The 18,892-nt window shown below is 48.5% G+C and overlaps 1 protein-coding gene across 4 annotated transcripts in view; it reads right to left on the reverse strand.

Annotated features, from left to right (window-relative positions):
• sox5 (SRY-box transcription factor 5) overlaps window positions 1-18,892 on the reverse strand; it is a 287,530-nt gene that overhangs the window by 105,194 nt on the left and 163,444 nt on the right. The window lies entirely within an intron of this gene.

Here is an 18,892-nt window from a genome sequence, read left to right on the forward strand (position 1 = left end):
TTGCATTAATAAATTAAGTTTATTGTCTTTTTCACTATCAAATGGTTCAAGTTGGTCAAAACATTTTTATAGTTTAATTCCATATTTCATTTTTTGAATGTTATTTCAGGCACTTTATTTACATGATTGACGTTTTACTGAGTAAAAAAAAACCGTGGATAAAGTTATTCATTGTTGCAATAATAATGATGACTACATTTAATAATAATATAGTACAATTTATCCATCCATCCATTTTCAACCACTCGTCCTTCTTAGGGCCGCGGGGGGGGGGGGGGGGGGGGTTGTTGGAGCCTATCCCAGCTGCATTGGGGCTGGACAAGTGTCCACCTCATGGCAGGACTACAATTCAATCATTGAATAATTAATAAGGATACACTGTTTTGCAGAGGCGTACTTATGACAATTTCATGGACAAATTATTGTATTTATAGTCTGGGGGGGGGGGGGGGGGGGGGGTGGGGTTAGGGTGGAAATGTTTTCTTTTGAGGGGGGGCGTAACAGGAAATAATTGAGACGCACCAGTGGGCTAAAACACACCACCAAGCAACTCAGAGCTTTTCTTCCTGTCACTCCCAGTCACACAAACATTGCTGTTGAACCAGACTGCTTGTCTCACACTGAAAATGATTTGCCACTTGCCAAGATTTAAAGCTTTATCTCTCTAACTTTCCCTCGTTATAAGAGCTATTTCCAGTCATTGACTTTGCATCTGTCATGTCTGTGTAATCATGTTTTGTTTTAAGTCATGTTTTGTTTAGTTTCTGGCTTTTCACTCCCTTGTCTTGTTTGCATGATTACCCATTAGTTTCACCTGTTCCACGTTTGGACTCATTGTGCACTCTTGTTTTTCACCATAGCAACCATTAGTTTTCACCTGTCACGTCACGCACCTGTTTCACGTTTTGAGTCACGCACCTGCTTTCACTAATCATGTCCATAGTATTTAAGTTCATTCATTTTCTGTTGTTCGTCCTGACGACATCCCCGCATTTATGCCCTCTGTCACACTCTGTCCACCTCTGCGCACTTCATGTCCATGCCAAGTAAGTTTGTTTATTATTGCCACAGTTAGTGTTTTTTTGTTGTTCATAGTTTTTTGCCCCCGTGTAAGTCTTTTGTTTTCGTTAGTCAAGTTTGTACCTCCGCCCTGAGCGCGCTTTTTGTTCTTTTGTTAGTGTAAAATAAATAATGTCTTCACCTTCACGCCATGTCTGGTCCAAATGTTCATTTGCACCACGGGAGAACAAACCACGTCATAGTCCAAGTCTTGACAGAGCTTGCTTCCGCCCGGAGGGGGAGGGGCATGTGGGTGGGTCGCCAGACCACGTGTCCCCGTATCCACCGGGGCAGAGTTAGGTGGCGGCGGCGAGTGGAACGCCGCTGCAGCAGGCGAGGCGGGCGCCCAGGGAATGGCCACATTCGTGGCCGACTGGGAGGTGGGCGCACTTGGCGTGGCGGGCGACCAGGTAGCGGCCATATCCGTGGCCGACGAGGAGGAAGGCGCGTCGTCATCGTGGCAGGCGTGGAAGCTCGGCGTGGTGAGTCAGGCGGCAAAGCTCGGCGTGGCGCGTCAGGCGGCGAAGCTCGGCGTGGCGCGTCAGGCGGCGAAGCTCGGCGTGGGTCTTGGTCTTGGCATGGCGGGTCTCGGTCTTGGCATGGCGGGTCTTGGTCTTGGCATGGCGGGTCTTGGTCTTGGTTTTGGCATGGCGGGTCTTGGTCTTGGTCTTGGCATGGCGGGTCTTGGTCTTGGCATGGCGGGTCTTGGTCTTGGTCTTGGCATGGCGGGTCTTGGTCTTGGCATGGCGGGTCTTGGTCTTGGTCTTGGCATGGCGGGTCTCTGTCAAGACTTGGACTATGACGTGGTTTGTTCTCCCGTGGTGCAAATGAACATTTGGACCAGACATGGCGTGAAGGTGAAGACATTATTTATTTTACACTAACAAAAGAACAAAAAGCGCGCTCAGGGCGGAGGTACAAACTTGACTAACGAAAACAAAAGACTTACACGGGGGCAAAAAACTATGAACAACAAAAAAACACTAACTGTGGCAATAATAAACAAACTTACTTGGCATGGACATGAAGTGCGCAGAGGTGGACAGAGTGTGACAGAGGGCATAAATGCGGGGATGTCGTCAGGACGAACAACAGAAAATGAATGAACTTAAATACTATGGACATGATTAGTGAAAGCAGGTGCGTGACTCAAAACGTGAAACAGGTGCGTGACGTGACAGGTGAAAACTAATGGTTGCTATGGTGACAAACAAGAGTGCACAATGAGTCCAAACGTGGAACAGGTGAAACTAATGGGTAATCATGCAAACAAGACAAGGGAGTGAAAAGCCAGAAACTAAACAAAACATGACTTAAAACAAAACATGATTACACAGACATGACAGCATCATCATTATTATTTTATCATGCATAATTATGTTGTCTCTATTTGTAGATTAAACATGTAAACATGGACAAAAACAATTATTCAAGTAAGATATTTTGGTTTCCCCACATAGAAAAATGTTGTTTGAAGATTCTGCAACATCCTGAGGATGTTTGATTTACACATTGAAAGTTGAAAAATGCTTGTTTTCAGAATAAAATACTTCATTATTAAAAATCGATTTACTTTTTTTTCCTTCTTTTTAATAAAGATTGTTTATCCATCCTGTGCAGCCACTCAGACAAATCATTAAGTAGATGTAGATGATCTATATCCACTGTACACATTTACTTTAGAAATGAGAAGTGTTGTTTTGACTTGATTACATATTTGGGTATAATTGTATTCAACAAAACCAGTTTTATTTTTAGTAATTCATTGAAGTGGCGGTGGGCTCTTCTATTTCTGGGGCTGAGGTTGCTGAGGTAGTTAAAAAGCTCCTCGGTGGCAAGGCCCCGGGGGTGGATGAGATCCGCCCGGAGTTCCTTAAGGCTCTGGATGCTGTGGGGCTGTCTTGGTTGACAAGACTCTGCAGCATCGCGTGGACATCGGGGGCGGTACCTCTGGATTGGCAGACCGGGGTGGTGGTTCCTCTCTTTAAGAAGGGGAACCGGAGGGTGTGTTCTAACTATCGTGGGATCACACTCCTCAGTCTTCCCGGTAAGGTCTATTCAGGTGTACTGGAGAGGAGGCTACGCCGGATAGTCGAACCTCGGATTCAGGAGGAACAGTGTGGTTTTCGTCCTGGTTGTGGAACTGTGGACCAGCTCTATGCTCTCGGCAGGGTCCTTGAGGGTGCATGGGAGTTTGCCCAACCAGTCTACATGTGCTTTGTGGACTTGGAGAAGGCATTCGACCGTGTCCCTCGGGAGGTCCTGTGGGGAGTGCTCAGAGAGTACGGGGTATCGGACTGTCTGATTTTGGCGGTCCGCTCCCTGTATGATCAGTGTCAGAGCTTGGTCCGCATTGCCGGCAGTAAGTCGGACACGTTTCCAGTGAGGGTTGGACTCCGCCAAGGCTGCCCTTTGTCACCCATTCTGTTCATAACTTTTATGGACAGAATTTCTAGGCGCAGTCAAGGCGTTGAGGGGATCTGGTTTGGTGGCTGCAGGATTAGGTCTCTGCTTTTTGCAGATGATGTGGTCCTGATGGCTTCATCTGGCCAGGATCTTCAGCTCTCGCTGGATCGGTTCGCAGCCGAGTGTGAAGCGACTGGGATGAGAATCAGCACCTCCAAGTCCGAGTCCATGGTTCTCGCCCGGAAAAGGGTGGAATGCCATCTTCGGGTTGGGGAGGAGACCCTGCCCCAAGTGGAGGAGTTCAAGTACCTCGGAGTCTTGTTCACGAGTGAGGGAAGAGTGGATCGTGAGATCGACAGGCGGATCGGTGCGGCATCTTCAGTAATGCGGACGCTGTATCGATCCGTTGTGGTGAAGAAGGAGCTGAGCCGGAAGGCAAAGCTCTCAATTTACCGGTCGATCTACGTTCCCATCCTCACCTATGGTCATGAGCTTTGGGTTATGACCGAAAGGACAAGATCACGGGTACAAGCGGCCCAAATGAGTTTCCTCCGCCGGGTGGCGGTGCTCTCCCTTAGAGATAGGGTGAGAAGCTCTGTCATTCGGGGGAACTCAAAGTAAAGCCGCTGCTCCTCCACATGGAGAGGAGCCAGATGAGGTGGTTCGGGCATCTGGTCAGGATGCCACCCCATCGCCTCCCTCGGGAGGTGTTTAGGGCACGTCCGACCGGTAGGAGGCCACGGGGAAGACCCAGGACACGTTGGGAAGACTATGTCTCCCGGCTGGCCTGGCAACGCCTCGGGATCCCCCGGGAGGAGCTGGATGAAGTGGCTGGGGAGAGGGAAGTCTGGGCTTCCCTGCTTAGGCTGCTGCCCCCGCGACCCGACCTCGGATAAGCGGAAGAAGATGGATGGATGGATGGATGAAGTGGTGGCCGTGTTATAGAAACAAGAGTATTGATTGTGAATGGAGAATCAATATTGAATGGAATGTTCCGCCAGGACTGGAATGTTGAGGTTCTCACAGCTGATCATTTACTCCTTTTTCATATTCTTTTCCTACAATCTACTCTTTTTATGCTGCATCTTGTCAGCTTATACTACAGCCACCATCATCCCAGCATGCGACATCACCTTTTTGTTTCCTGCGGTGATGACACCTTTGACCCCCTGACCCCAGCAGGATGATAGGCGGGTCAACGATGAGGGGAAATTGACGCTGAAATGGCGCCGCAATCATAAAGATGCGGCGTGGTGGTATCATCGCTTTTCTAGTAGTGTTTTACCTGTGTGTGTGTGTGTGTGTGTGTGTGTGTGTGTGTGTGTGTGTGTGTGTGTGTGTGTGTGTGTGTGTGTGTGTGCGTGTGCCAACAGCAAAGTAGCAGAGGAACAGTGTTCCCTTGAAAAAAAAAAAAAACACAATAATTACAGTAGCATTTTGGTTAAGCATAAAGCAGGATCAGAAAGCGTTGCGGCGCGGCGCTCGGACAGACCCCCCGCGGGGACGAATCACAGGCAGAACAGTTCCGCTTTGCCTTTCAGGCCTAATTGGACATATGCTGGAGTGGAGCTGGCGAGGGAGACCGGAATGTGCCGTGGGGAGGAGGAGACAAGGAGACGAGGAGACGAGGAGACGAGGAGACACGCTGACATCTGTGTGCAAGGAAAATGTGCCATCAGATCCTCCACAAACAAGAAGTAGGTAAGTAGGAATGGAGATGGTGCACTCAGTCTTCAACATGGCAGGAATGGAGATGGTGCACTCAGTCTTCAATATGGCAGGAATGGAGATGGTGCACTCAGTCTTCAATATGGCAGGAATGGAGATGGTGCACTCAGTCTTCAACATGGCAGGAATGGAGATGGTGCACTCAGTCTTCAATATGGCAGGAATGGAGATGATGGTGCACTCAGTCTTCAACATGGCAGGAATGGAGATGGTGCACTCAGTCTTCAATATGGCAGAAATGGAGATGGTGCACTCAGTCTTCAATATGGCAGGAATGGAGATGGTGCACTCAGTCTTCAATATGGCAGGAATGGAGATGGTGCACTCAGTCTTCAACATGGCAGGAATGGAGATGGTGCACTTAGTCTTCAATATGGCAGAAATGGAGATGGTGCACTCAGTCTTCAATATGGCAGAAATGGAGATGGTGCACTCAGTCTTCAACATGGCAGGAATTGAGATGGTGCACTTAGTCTTCAACATGGCAGGAATGGAGATGGTGCACTCAGTCTTCAATATGGCAGAAATGGAGATGGTGCACTCAGTCTTCAACATGGCAGGAATGGAGATGGTGCACTTAGTCTTCAATATGGCAGAAATGGAGATGGTGCACTCAGTCTTCAACATGGCAGGAATGGAGATGGTGCACTTAGTCTTCAATATGGCAGAAATGGAGATGGTGCACTCAGTCTTCAACATGGCAGGAATGGAGATGGTGCACTTAGTCTTCAACATGGCAGGAATGGAGATGGTGCACTCAGTCTTCAACATGGCAGGAATGGAGATGGTGCACTCAGTCTTCAATATGGCAGGAATGGAGATGGTGCACTCAGTCTTCAACATGGCAGGAATGGAGATGGTGCACTCAGTCTTCAACATGGCAGGAATGGAGATGGTGCACTCAGTCTTCAATATGGCAGGAATGGAGATGGTGCACTCAGTCTTCAACATGGCAGGAATGGAGATGGTGCACTCAGTCTTCAACATGGCAGGAATGGAGATGGTGCACTCAGTCTTCAATATGGCAGGAATGGAGATGATGGTGCACTCAGTCTTCAACATGGCAGGAATGGAGATGGTGCACTCAGTCTTCAACATGGCAGGAATGGAGATGGTGCACTCAGTCTTCAACATGGCAGGAATGGAGATGATGGTGCACTCAGTCTTCAATATGGCAGGAATGGAGATGGTGCACTCAGTCTTCAACATGGCAGGAATGGAGATGATGGTGCACTCAGTCTTCAACATGGCAGGAATGGAGATGGTGCACTCAGTCTTCAATATGGCAGGAATGGAGATGGTGCACTCAGTCTTCAACATGGCAGGAATGGAGATGATGGTGCACTCAGTCTTCAATATGGCAGGAATGGAGATGGTGCACTCAGTCTTCAACATGGCAGGAATGGAGATGATGGTGCACTCAGTCTTCAACATGGCAGGAATGGAGATGGTGCACTCAATCTTCAATATGACAGGAATGGAGATGGTGCACTCAGTCTTCAACATGGCAGGAACAATAACTATGTTGCTGTAAAAAGAATAGTAGCGCAGGTGGGGAACCCTCAACTCATTCACACCAATGGAATCTTTAGGACCTCACTTTATGCAAGATTGTCTTTTGGTAGGGATGAGGTCAGGGTTCTTGGGTTCTTACACATCAAATCACATCACAGTTATGGCTGCCCTCAGAGTGTTGCTTGTAACAGTAAAGAATATACCAGTTTATATACAGGTAAAAGCCAGTAAATTAGAATATTTTTGAAAAACCTGATTTATTTCAGTAATTGCATTCAAAAGGTGTAACTTGTACATTATATTTATTCATTGCACACAGACTGATGCATTCAAATGTTTATTTCATTTAATTTTGATGATTTGAAGTGGCAACAAATGAAAATCCAAAATTCCGCGTGTCACCAAATTAGAATATTGTGTAAGGGTTAAATTTTGAAGACACCTGGTGCCACAAACTAATCAGCTGATTAACTCAAAACACCTGCAAAGGGCTTTAAATGGTCTCTCAGTCCAGTTCTGAAGCCTACACAAACATGGGGAAGACTTCAGATTTGACAGCTGTCCAAAAGGCAACCATCGACACATTGCACAAGGAGGGAAAGACACAAAAGGTAATTGCTGAAGAGGCTGGCTGTTCTCAGAGCTCTGTGTCCAAACACATTAATGGAGAGGCAAAGGGAAGGAAAAACTGTGGTCAGAAAAAGTGTACAAGCGATAGGGATCACCGCGCCCTGGTCAAGATTGTGAAAAAAAACCCATTCAAAAATGTGGGGGAGATTCAGAAGGAGTGGACAGCTGCTGGAGTCAGTGCTTCAAGATCCACCACCAAGAGACGCTTGAAAGACATGGGTTTCAACTGCCGCATACCTCGTGTCAAGCCACTGTTGACCAAGAAACAGCGCGCAAAGCGTCTCACCTGGGCTAAGGAAAAAAAGAGCTGGACTGCTGCTGAGTGGTCCAAAGTCATGTTTTCTGACGAAAGCAAATTTTGCATTTCTTTTGGAAATCGAGGTCCCAGAGTCTGGAGGAAGACAGGAGAGGCACAGGATCCACGTTGCCTGAAGTCTAGTGTAAAGTTTCCACCATCAGGGATGGTTTGGGGTGCCATGTCATCTGCTGGTGTCGGTCCACTCTGTTTCCTGAGATCCAGGGTCAACGCAGCCGTCTACCAGCAAGTTTTAGAGCACTTCATGCTTCCTGCTGCTGACCTGCTCTATGGAGATGGAGATTTCAAGTTCCAACAGGACTTGGCGCCTGCACACAGCGCAAAATCTACCCGTGCCTGGTTTACGGACCATGGTATTTCTGTTCTAAATTGGCCCGCCAACTCCCCTGACCTTAGCCCCATAGAAAATCTGTGGGGTATTGTGAAAAGGAAGATGCAGAATGCCAGACCCAAAAACGCAGAAGAGTTGAAGGCCACTATCAGAGCAACCTGGGCTCTCATAACACCTGAGCAGTGCCAGAAACTCATCGACTCCATGCCACGCCGCATTAACGCAGTAATTGAGGCAAAAGGAGCTCCAACCAAGTATTGAGTATTGTACATGCTCATATTTTTCATTTTCATACTTTTCAGTTGGCCAACATTTCTAAAAATCCCTTTTTTGTTTTAGCCTTAAGTAATATTCTAATTTTGTGACACACGGAATTTTGGATTTTCATTTGTTGCCACTTCAAATCATCAAAATTAAATGAAATAAACATTTGAATGCATCAGTCTGTGTGCAATGCATAAATATAATGTACAAGTTACACCTTTTGAATGCAATTACTGAAATAAATCAAGTTTTTCAAAATATTCTAATTTACTGGCTTTTACCTGTATATGAATTTTTTTTATTTTATGGATTTTTAAAAATTATGAATTGATTTAAAAATTGTAATGAATAAGAATTGTGATTTGGATGTGAATTGATTTTAATTTTGTTTTATATATATTTAAAAAAAATATTTTTTTGTTCATATTTCTTCTGAAATGTAGTGGTTGGGCTTGTAGCCCCGAAAAGGAGTAAAAGGTGATTAATATAACTTCAAAAGAAATCATTTGACAGCACTAAAAAGCGTAAATGAAGTTTGTATTTCTGACCCTGTTTCTTTGCTGGCTTTTCTTTCATAAAAATTGCATGCACATGCGTCACAGTCAAATATGCAAAGAGGACTTAAGTTCCCGCAGCGCGACACCTTCAAATGGAGTCAGACGTGCGCCGCGAGCGAGGGACGCCACTCTGGCGACAAGCGAGGCAGAAGAGTTGACAGAAGGAAAGAGACTCGTGTGGAGGCCTCATCTATCGCACAATCTCCACATCTCACCACTAAAGAGAAGCGGCACATCTGAAAAAAAACAAAAACGCCAAGCACTCTCTGGGATTCTCTTTCGACTCGCTCCCAAAGTGAACATGAAAACCTCACAAGAGCGCAGACAAAACAGCGCACTTCTGTTGGGAAAGAAGAGCTTCTAATCTGGCGCACCCCTCCTTCACATCCAAAGTCCCCAAACAAACACCAGTGCAAGAAATGGAGAGAGAGAGAGAGAGAGAAACATCTCTAATCAGGGCTAAATGTTTGCAGAAGAAACCACGTCTGAAGAAAAAGTGAGAAGTTTGACAAAAAGAAGCGTCCTGGCGGAGGAGTTGAGGACTGAGCAGAATGAAGAAGAAGAAGAAGAAGAAGAATGAGCGCAGAGTTGAGAATAATTGGCAGCGAGTCCAGACTGTGTTGAGCACGCGCCAGGCGGCACAGCTTGAACTTAAAGCGCCGCTGCGGCATAATGAAGACGTGGCGGCTAATTAACATATGGGGTGTGAAACAGGTTGCTTGGCACGTTCACTGCAAGGTAAAGTTATGATTGGGGAGTAATTAGCTGTGTGAAGTTAATGCGCTGAACAATGGCTGCCAGCGCCCAACAATATGGCCGCGTCCCAGCCAGGGGTTAGGGGGGGGGGAAATAGCCCCCGCTCAAGTGCCAGTCCCAAATCTGTTGGCCAGCATATGCTCGGGCAATGAATGCAAAGACCCGGGCGACCTTTTGCCACAGAGGGGCGAGAACCCATAATTAATGGGAAGCGAAAGCTTGGAATATCAGTCCAGTAACTTCCGACTGACAAAGATCATTCCAGACTGCAATTTGAAGCTGGGGACAAACTCATGAAGCAGAAGCAGAAGCAGGGACATTCTACTCCATTTCATTTGGAAATGGAGTAGTTGACTAAGAGCTAGTGATGGCCGCCAGTCTCCGGTCATATTTGCGAGTACAGTTCATTTGGTCAAGTGAAGGCGGTCACCCCAACCCTGGTTTACCTGAACTTAGGTCTAGTTCTAAACTGAACAGGTTTGGCCCCCGGGCCACAACTTGAATAGTGGACTAGAGATGGCCACCGGTCTCCGGTCATATTTGCGAGTACGGTTCATTTGGTCAAGTGAAGGCAGTCATTTCAACCCTGGTTTACCTGAACTCAGGTCTAGTTCTAAACTGAACAGGTTTGGCCCCCGGGCCGCAACTTGAATAGTGGACTAGAGTGATCCATGGTCTTCATGAGTGAGAGATGGCCGCCAGTCTCCGGTCATATTTGCGAGTACGGTTCATTTGGTCAAGTGAAGGCGGTCATCCCAACCCTGGTTTACCTGAACTCAGGTCTAGTTCTAAACTGAACAGGTTTGGCCCCCGGGCCGCGACTTGAATGGTGGACTAGAGATGGCCGCCAGTCTCCGGTCATATTTGCGAGTACAGTTCATTTGGTCAAGTGAAGGCGGTCATCCCAACCCTGGTTTACCTGAACTCAGGTCCAGGTCTTTGGTTACGAGAATCCCATGCTTTGGAAAAAGTTTCCTCAACACGTAAAAAAAAATCTATCAATCAATCAAAGTTTATTTACATCGCCCTTAATCACAAATGTCTCAAAGGGCTGCACAAGCCACAACCACATCCTGAGCTCAGTTCCCACATCAGGGCAAGAAAAAACTCAACCAAATGGGAACAATGAGAAACCTCGGAGGGGAGCGCAAAAAAAAGGTATGCGCAAGAAGGTTTTTGATTGGGGTGCTTTAGAAGTAGGAGTACAGTCATGTTCAGGTAACAAAGCACTTTTGTAGACCGAAGAGGGACAAGCCTAATTGCACCAGCCGCACTTTAATAGGAGAGATGAAGCAATTACGCAGGTGATTAAGTTAGCTTTAGTACAAGTATGTGTGAAAATGAATGAATGCTTGTGTCCACGCCACGTATTACACGGGGAGCGCCAGTGATCCAGTTAGCAACGCAAGGTTAGCCTTAATGGACAGCTTGTTAGCCGCTGCCGCCGGCCCGTCTGGCCTTCCTTAAAGCAGTCAAAGCATCAGGCGGCTTCACTCATTTTACCATTTTTTTCCTCCTTCTCCCCCGCCCCCCAGTCCGCCGTCCTGCCTCTAAAGCGAGCGGCCTGACGAGATTAAAGGCGGCGCACAGACGGAGACGCGCTACACCGGGTGTTTTGCTCCAGTGGGTTTTGATTCATTAGGCCAGGAGACATTCGCTGTCATCCCCGTGTTTCAATACAGCATTGGCTCCTATTCTTTGGCCTCTCCGCATAAACCCTGGACGCTCCGCAGGTGAGCTCCTTTCATCCCCGTCGCGCCTCCCAGCACGGCGGCCGCGGCGACACCGGGGGGGGGGGCGCCCGGGAGAGAAGTGGCCTAATTAACGATAGGAGACGAGCGGGCCAGCAAAGGGAGCTCACAGTCAACCTTTTGCAACTTAACAAGGAGGTTCCCAGCAGGGGGTGCGGAAGGACGCATGTTTTGGACTTCTGTGTCGCACAAGGGATCACTTTCCTCTGATACTCACTTAAAAAGGGAGGGCGGGGTCGAGGGATCTCCGGTATGTTCTATTTTAAGGCGTCCGCGGGCTGCTTTTTCCACAGCTTGGCTGTGTACCCCGGCCAAAAAGGTACAAACTGATCCTTTTAAGTACATTAATAAGCAATAGGGGTGTCCTGATCCTATATTGATATCGGTCCGATATCAGCATTGAATCAATTTTCCTGGGTTCACTAAATTCCTAGTTTGTGAACCCGTTCTCAAACAATGGTAATAACAACTCTTCTGATTCTGAATTCCGATTCACATGCCGCCAATACATTTTGCCTTGACGCATCAGACCGAGGACATTGCCAAACGGGTCACGGTGGGCCAAGGAAATTGTTCACATTAAATCAAACAAAATCACACAATCAGAGGCAGTCCGCTCCCTGTATGCTCAGTGCCAGAGCTTGGTCCGCATTGCCGGCAGTAAGTCGGACACGTTTCTAGTGAGGGTTGGACTCCGCCAAGGCTGCCCTTTGTCACCGATTCTGTTCATAACTTTTATGGACAGAATTTCTAGGCGCAGTCAAGGCGTTGAGGGGATCTGGTTTGGTGGCTGCAGGATTAGGTCTCTGCTTTTTGCAGATGATGTGGTCCTGATGGCTTCATCTGGCCAGGATCTTCAGCTCTCACTGGATCGGTTCGCAGCCGAGTGTGAAGCGACTGGGATGAGAATCAGCACCTCCAAGTCCGAGTCCATGGTTCTCGCCCGGAAAAGGGTGGAGTGCCATCTCCGGTTTGGGGAGGAGATCTTGCCCCAAGTGGAGGAGTTCAAGTACCTCGGAGTCTTGTTCACGAGTGAGGGAAGAGTGGATCGTGAGATCGACAGGCGGATCGGTGCGGCGTCTTCAGTAATGCGGACGCTGTATCGATCCGTTGTGGTGAAGAAGGAGCTGAGCCGGAAGGCAAAGCTCTCAATTTACGGGTCGATCTACGTTCCCATCCTCACCTATGGTCATGAGCTTTGGGTTATGACCGAAAGGACAAGATCACGGGTACAAGCGGCCGAAATGAGGTTCCTCCGCCGGGTGGCGGGGCTCTCCCTTAGAGATAGGGTGAGAAGCTCTGCCATCCGGGGGGAACTCAAAGTAAAGCCACTGCTCCTCCACATCGAGAGGAGCCAGATGAGGTGGTTCGGGCATCTGGTCAGGATGCCACCCGAACGCCTCCCTAGGGAGGTGTTTAGGGCACGTCCGACCGGTGGGAGGCCGCGGGGAAGACCCAGGACACGTTGGAAAGACTATGTCTCCCGGCTGGCCTGGGAACGCCTCGGGGTCCCACAGGAACAGCTGGACGAAGTGGCTGGGGAGAGGGAAGTCTGGGCTTCCCTGCTTAGGCTGCTGCCCCCGCGACCCGACCTCGGATAAGCGGAAGAAGATGGATGGATGGATGAACTCACACAATCATTCAGTCAAACTTTTGGCGCGTTATGGACTCACCCTCGTCATGGAGAAGACACCATGAAATGCACACAACATAGCCCCCTAGCTGTAGACGACCGCACCGGCCGTCGGAAAAAGGAAAAGAAACATCCGCCGCACGTAACAGAAGTATACCACCGCCAGCCGAAGAAGACGACTTCACCAGAGGGGGCGGACACCAGCTCTCTGCTAGTTCCTGGCTTTTGTTACATCTGTGAATGAACTCAAGAGCCTGTGTATATATATATTTTTTTTATAAGATTTGTGGGGCCAATACGTGTACAAAATAAGACGTGTATTTAGGTGCGCTCTACAAATGACAGTAATCGCTCTCAGGTGTTTTCTGACTGCCGTCATTGTTGCTTGTTTATCCCTTAACTGGTCCCTTAATCAGTCAGTCTGGAAGCCAGTTAAGAAATGGGATAAGGAACAAGTCATTCAATTCTGGGCCTTACTTCACCTTAAAGTAGGAAGGGGATTCCTTTTGCCCCAGTCGTCACGGTTTACCTGACACATGAAATGTGGCAAATTGGGCAGGCACACTGTAGCCGCCAGATGGCAGTAGAGTGTTGAATATCTTAAAATGTGTTTTGTGGCAATACCAGCTTTTACCACAGCGTCAGTTGATACGTAGAGTGGCGCTCTCCATCATTTTCAGCAGACTGCATTGCAAAATGAATAACTCCACCTCTTCCTTCATCCAGACATCCATCTATCTTCTTACGCTTATCCGAGGTGGGGTCGCGGGGGCAGCAGCCAAAACAGAGAAGCCCAGACTTCCCTCCCCCAGTTACTTTGTCCAGCTCCTCCTGGGTGGACCCTGAGGCTTTCTCAGGCCAGTCCCCTCAACATCTCCCGGGTCTTCTCTGTGGCTTCCTACCGGTCGGACGTGCCCTAAACAACTCCCCAGGGAGGCATCCAGGTGAACCAACTCTTCTGGATCCTCTCCATGTGGAGGAGCAGCAGCTTTACTCTGATCTCCTCCCAGATGACAGATCTTCTCACCCTATCTCTAAGGGAAAGACTCGCCACCCAACAGAGGAAACTCATTTCAGGCGCCTGTACCCGTGGTCTGGTCCTTTCAGTCCCAACCCAAAGCTCACTACAGAGTGGATAGGATAGGATAGGCTCAGCTCCTTCGTCACCACCAGTCCATCTCACCATCCACTCTTCCCTCACTCCTGAACAAGTCCTCCACTTGGGGGAAGATCTCCTCCCCAGCCCCAACTCCACCCTTTTCCGTGCAAAAACCATGGACTCGGACTTGGAGGTGCCGATTCTCATCCCAGTCGTTCACACTCGGCTGTGAGCAGTTCCGGTTGGAGCTAAAGATCAGATAAAGCCAGCAGGACCACATCATCTGCAAAAAGCAGAGACCTAACCCTGCGCAATCAGAATCAGAATCAGAATCAGAAGAGTTTTTATTGCCATTGTTTGAGAACAGGTTGACAAACCAGGAATTGTACTTGGTGCAATGGTGCAACATAAAAGACATATAACACAGAATAGGAAATAAAATAAGCTGTAACTGAGCTATCAGATCTTGTTATTGTTCATGTGCCTGATGGCCGAGGGGAAAAACTGTTCGATGGCGGGAGGTGTGGGTCTGGATGGACCGTAGTCTCCTGCCTGAGGGGAGAGGGGAGAATAGTTTGTGTCCAGGGTGAGAAGAGTCAGCTGTGATCCGACCCACAAGCCTCCTGGTCCTGGAGGAGAACAGGTCCTGGAGGGATGGGAGTTTGCAGCCAATCACCTTCTCAGCAGCACGTACCATGCGCTGCAGTCCATGCTTATCCTGGACTGTGGCGCCGGGGAACCACACGGTGATGGAGGAGGTGAGGATGGACTCCATGGTGGCTGAGTAGAACTGCACCAGCATCTCGGTCGGCACCTTCAGTTTCTTCAGCTGCCGCAGGAAGTACATCCTCTGCTGGGCCTTCTTGATGAGGGAGCTGATGGTCGGCTCCCACTTGAGGTCCTGGGAGATGGTGGTGCCCAAGCAACGGATGGAGTCCACAGCCACCAAACCGGATCGCCTCAACGCCCTGACTGCGGCTGGAAAGCCTGTCTCTTGAATTTAAGAACAAAGCCTCCTTGTCCTCTCACGCTAAACCCACTCAGGAACGAATCCCTTCCCTACCGTACCTTTACATTTTCTTGTCGAGACAAAGACAGTGGATGACTAACAAGAGGGTTCACTCTGTTTCTTTCTATTGCTTCAGATAGCTCCAACTGTTATGTGTGGATTTGGATGAAACTTTCAGGAAATGTCAAACATTTTGGGGCTGAGCTGGATCATCTCAGGACTTCTCCACCATTGGGAGTTGGGGTCTGGTGGAGGTTCCTCACATTGAGAGTTGTAGATCCTGCTTGAATACCAAGACCGGAGACATATAACACAGAATAGGAAATAAAATAAGCTGTAACTGAGCTATCAGATCTTGTTATTGTTCATGTGCCTGATGGCCAAGGGGGAAAAATGTTGAGGTGGCGGGAGGTGTGGGTCTGGATGGACCGTAGTCTCCTGCCTGAGGGGAGAGGGGAGAATAGTTTGTGTCCAGGGTGAGAAGAGTCAGCTGTGATCCGACCCACAAGCCTCCTGGTCCTGGAGGAGAACTGGTCCTGGAGGGATGGGAGCTTGCTTCTCAGCAGCACGTACCATGCGCTGCAGTCCATGCTTATCCTGGACTGTGGCGCCAGGGAACCACACGGTGATGGAGGAGGTGAGGATGGACTCCATGGTGGCTGAGTAGAACTGCACCAGCATCTCGGTCGGCACCTTCAGTTTCTTCAGCTGCCGCAGGAAGTACATCCTCTGCTGGGCCTTCTTGATGAGGGAGCTGATGGTCGGCTCCCACTTGAGGTCCTGGGAGATGGTGGTGCCCAAGCAACGGATGGAGTCCACAGCCACCAAACCGGATCGCCTCAACGCCCTGACTGCGGCTGGAAAGCCTGTCTCTTGAATTTAAGAACAAAGCCTCCTTGTCCTCTCACGCTAAACCCACTCAGGAACGAATCCCTTCCCTACCGTACCTTTACATTTTCTTGTCGAGACAAAGACAGTGGATGACTAACAAGAGGGTTCACTCTGTTTCTTTCTATTGCTTCAGATAGCTCCAACTGTTATGTGTGGATTTGGATGAAACTTTCAGGAAATGTCAAACATTTTGGGGCTGAGCTGGATCATCTCAGGACTTCTCCACCATTGGGAGTTGGGGTCTGGTGGAGGTTCCTCACATTGAGAGTTGCTTGAATACCAAGACCGGAGACAGACTTGGTCATGGCTCTGTGTGCGGTTTAGGAACCGAGGAACCACAAGCACATACGTTTGGGGTTTGGGAACCCGATTCTGCCGGGTGATACTCGGGCAAACGGACTAGTTTGTTACACGCGATGTTTAGAAAACCGGGGTAAGATTCTGGAGATGAAAAAAACAACAACAATCAGTGGAAAAAAAGGAGTTGTTGAAGACAAAGACAAAGAAGACCATGAAGAATCTGTCCTGCCTGCATGTCACTTTCTCATCAGCTCCATCCTTCTTTTCATTTCATCACCTCTTCCAAGTGGACGCTTGAAAGCATTCTTTGCGGGCCTTTGGGGGTTTGGGGGTGAACAAAGCCAAGGATGCACACACACACACACACACACACACACACTGCAAACAGAGAGACACAAGAAGGGACAGCTGAACTCGGCCTCGTTAGGGGGAAACGCAATCACAAGGGGCTTATCACACACACACACACACACACACACACACACTGACACAGTGAACCCGGTGCCCCGGCCCTGGCAGGCCATTGTACTGTGGGATTGCGCGGACAATCTCTTCATGAATGATTAAGCAGCGCGTTTTTCTCCAGCGAGCCTTTGATGGCGAGCGTGTTTGATCATCCTCGATTTTTTCCGCCCCGGCCACGGACGCCACTCGTACGTCCGCGGCGGCTCCTCTATTCTGGCCGCGCATGCCCACAGCTGCCCTCCTGGCTTGTGAGGGGCCATTGTTGTTACGGAGTAACGCTTGTTTGGGAAAAGGTTGCAAAGTCATGGGAAAAGCGAGCTTTGTCTCGGCGGGGTCGTGAGGGAGTGAATGATGTTTATGGCTGCACACACACAGCTGCGCCGCACATACACCGCGAGCGAGCGGGACCATCCACAACTCACACACACGGAGACGTCTTCACAAACAAGGCGCTTGCGAGACACAAAAAAAGGGAACAATTTATAATTGAAGTCGCACAATGCAAATAAACACAGCTGTTTTTGGACACACACACACACACACACGCGCTCCCTTATCACACACAGTGTGTGTATGACTAACTCACACGGGGGGGAGGGTGTGTGTGCGTCTTGGACTCGGGTCTCTGTGATACAAAGCGGGTCTTTCTCGACTCAAAAGTCAGTATCATCTGCTTTTACAAAGGAGACGGCTATTAGTTCCGAGCCACCTGGAGCAACATAGAGCCCCCAGTGTAGCCCCCATTCCATCCCCCAGTCCAGCCCCCAGTCCAGCCCCCAGTGTAGCCCCCTGCAGGACAATACTTCCATTTTTTGAGGAGCACGTTTGGGAGCGGGCTGTCAATGACTGCGGACCACAACAATGTGGAGTCTGTAGCGAGACCTCCAGCAGCAAACTGTGGTACGGTGGAACCTCCATTCACCAACATTTCTGTTGGACTTCTTTTCAGTTTGTGAATGTTTACAACGCACCAAATAATCTTCTGAGTGCAGATCATGACTTTCATTTACTCATTTTGGCAGCCATTTTGATGACATCACCTCCTGTCATCGCGAGCATGGCCATTTTGAAGACAGTTGTGCCGGTCAGAGCTGTGTAGCGATCACTTTGTGTGATCAGCAACACTTTAAAAGTGCCCAAACCCTCAAAGTCTTGTAGACAACCACTGACCAATAGCATTTTAGCTACGTAGTTGAGGATTTTATGTGGCTTTATTCCTCAGCAAGTCTTTAATTGTGATGAGACTAAAAAAGATGCTACAGCGGAACTGTCATTACAGTGAAGGAGAAGGCGCTACCTGGACACAAGCTGATGAAGGATCGCCTCACACTGCTAGTTTGTGTTAAAGCTATCGACTACTTTGTGAAGCCACTGCTCCTTTATAACTGGGAAAGGAACAGAGTGTCCAACAGTGCCACAAATATTCCCAAACTCAAGGTGAAATGGATATACATATATATATATATATGTCCAGAGTCGAGACCCGGGGTGGACCGCTCGCCTGTGTATCGGTTGGGAACATCTCTGCGCTGCTGACCCGTCTCCGCTCGGGATGGTTTCCTGCTGGTCCCACTATGGACTGGACTCTCACACTATTATGTTAGATCCACTATGGACTGGACTCTCACACTATTATGTTAGATCCACTATGGACTGGACTCTCACTATTATGTTAGATCCACTTTGGACTGGACTCTCACACTATTATGTTAGATCCACTATGGACTGGACTCTCTCACTATTATGTTAGATCCACTATGGACTGGACTCACACTATTATATTAGATCCACTATGGACTGGACTCTCACACTATTATGTTAGATCCACTATGGACTGGACTCTCACTATTATGTTAGATCCACTATGGACTGGACTCTCACACTATTATGTTAGATCCACTATGGACTGGACTCTCACTATTATGTTAGATCCACTATGGACTAGACTCTCACACTATTATGTTAGATCCACTATGGACTGGACTCTCACACTATTATGTTAGATCCACTATGGACTGGACTCTCACACTATTATGTTAGATCCACTATGGACTGGACTCTCACTATTATGTTAGATCCACTATGGACTGGACTCTCACTATTATGTTAGATCCACTATGGACTGGACTCTCACACTATTATGTTAGATCCACTATGGACTGGACTCTCACTATTATGTTAG

Source organism: Nerophis lumbriciformis, linkage group LG25, assembly GCF_033978685.3.
Source record: "Nerophis lumbriciformis linkage group LG25, RoL_Nlum_v2.1, whole genome shotgun sequence".
In the NCBI taxonomy this organism is placed as follows: domain Eukaryota; kingdom Metazoa; phylum Chordata; class Actinopteri; order Syngnathiformes; family Syngnathidae; genus Nerophis; species Nerophis lumbriciformis.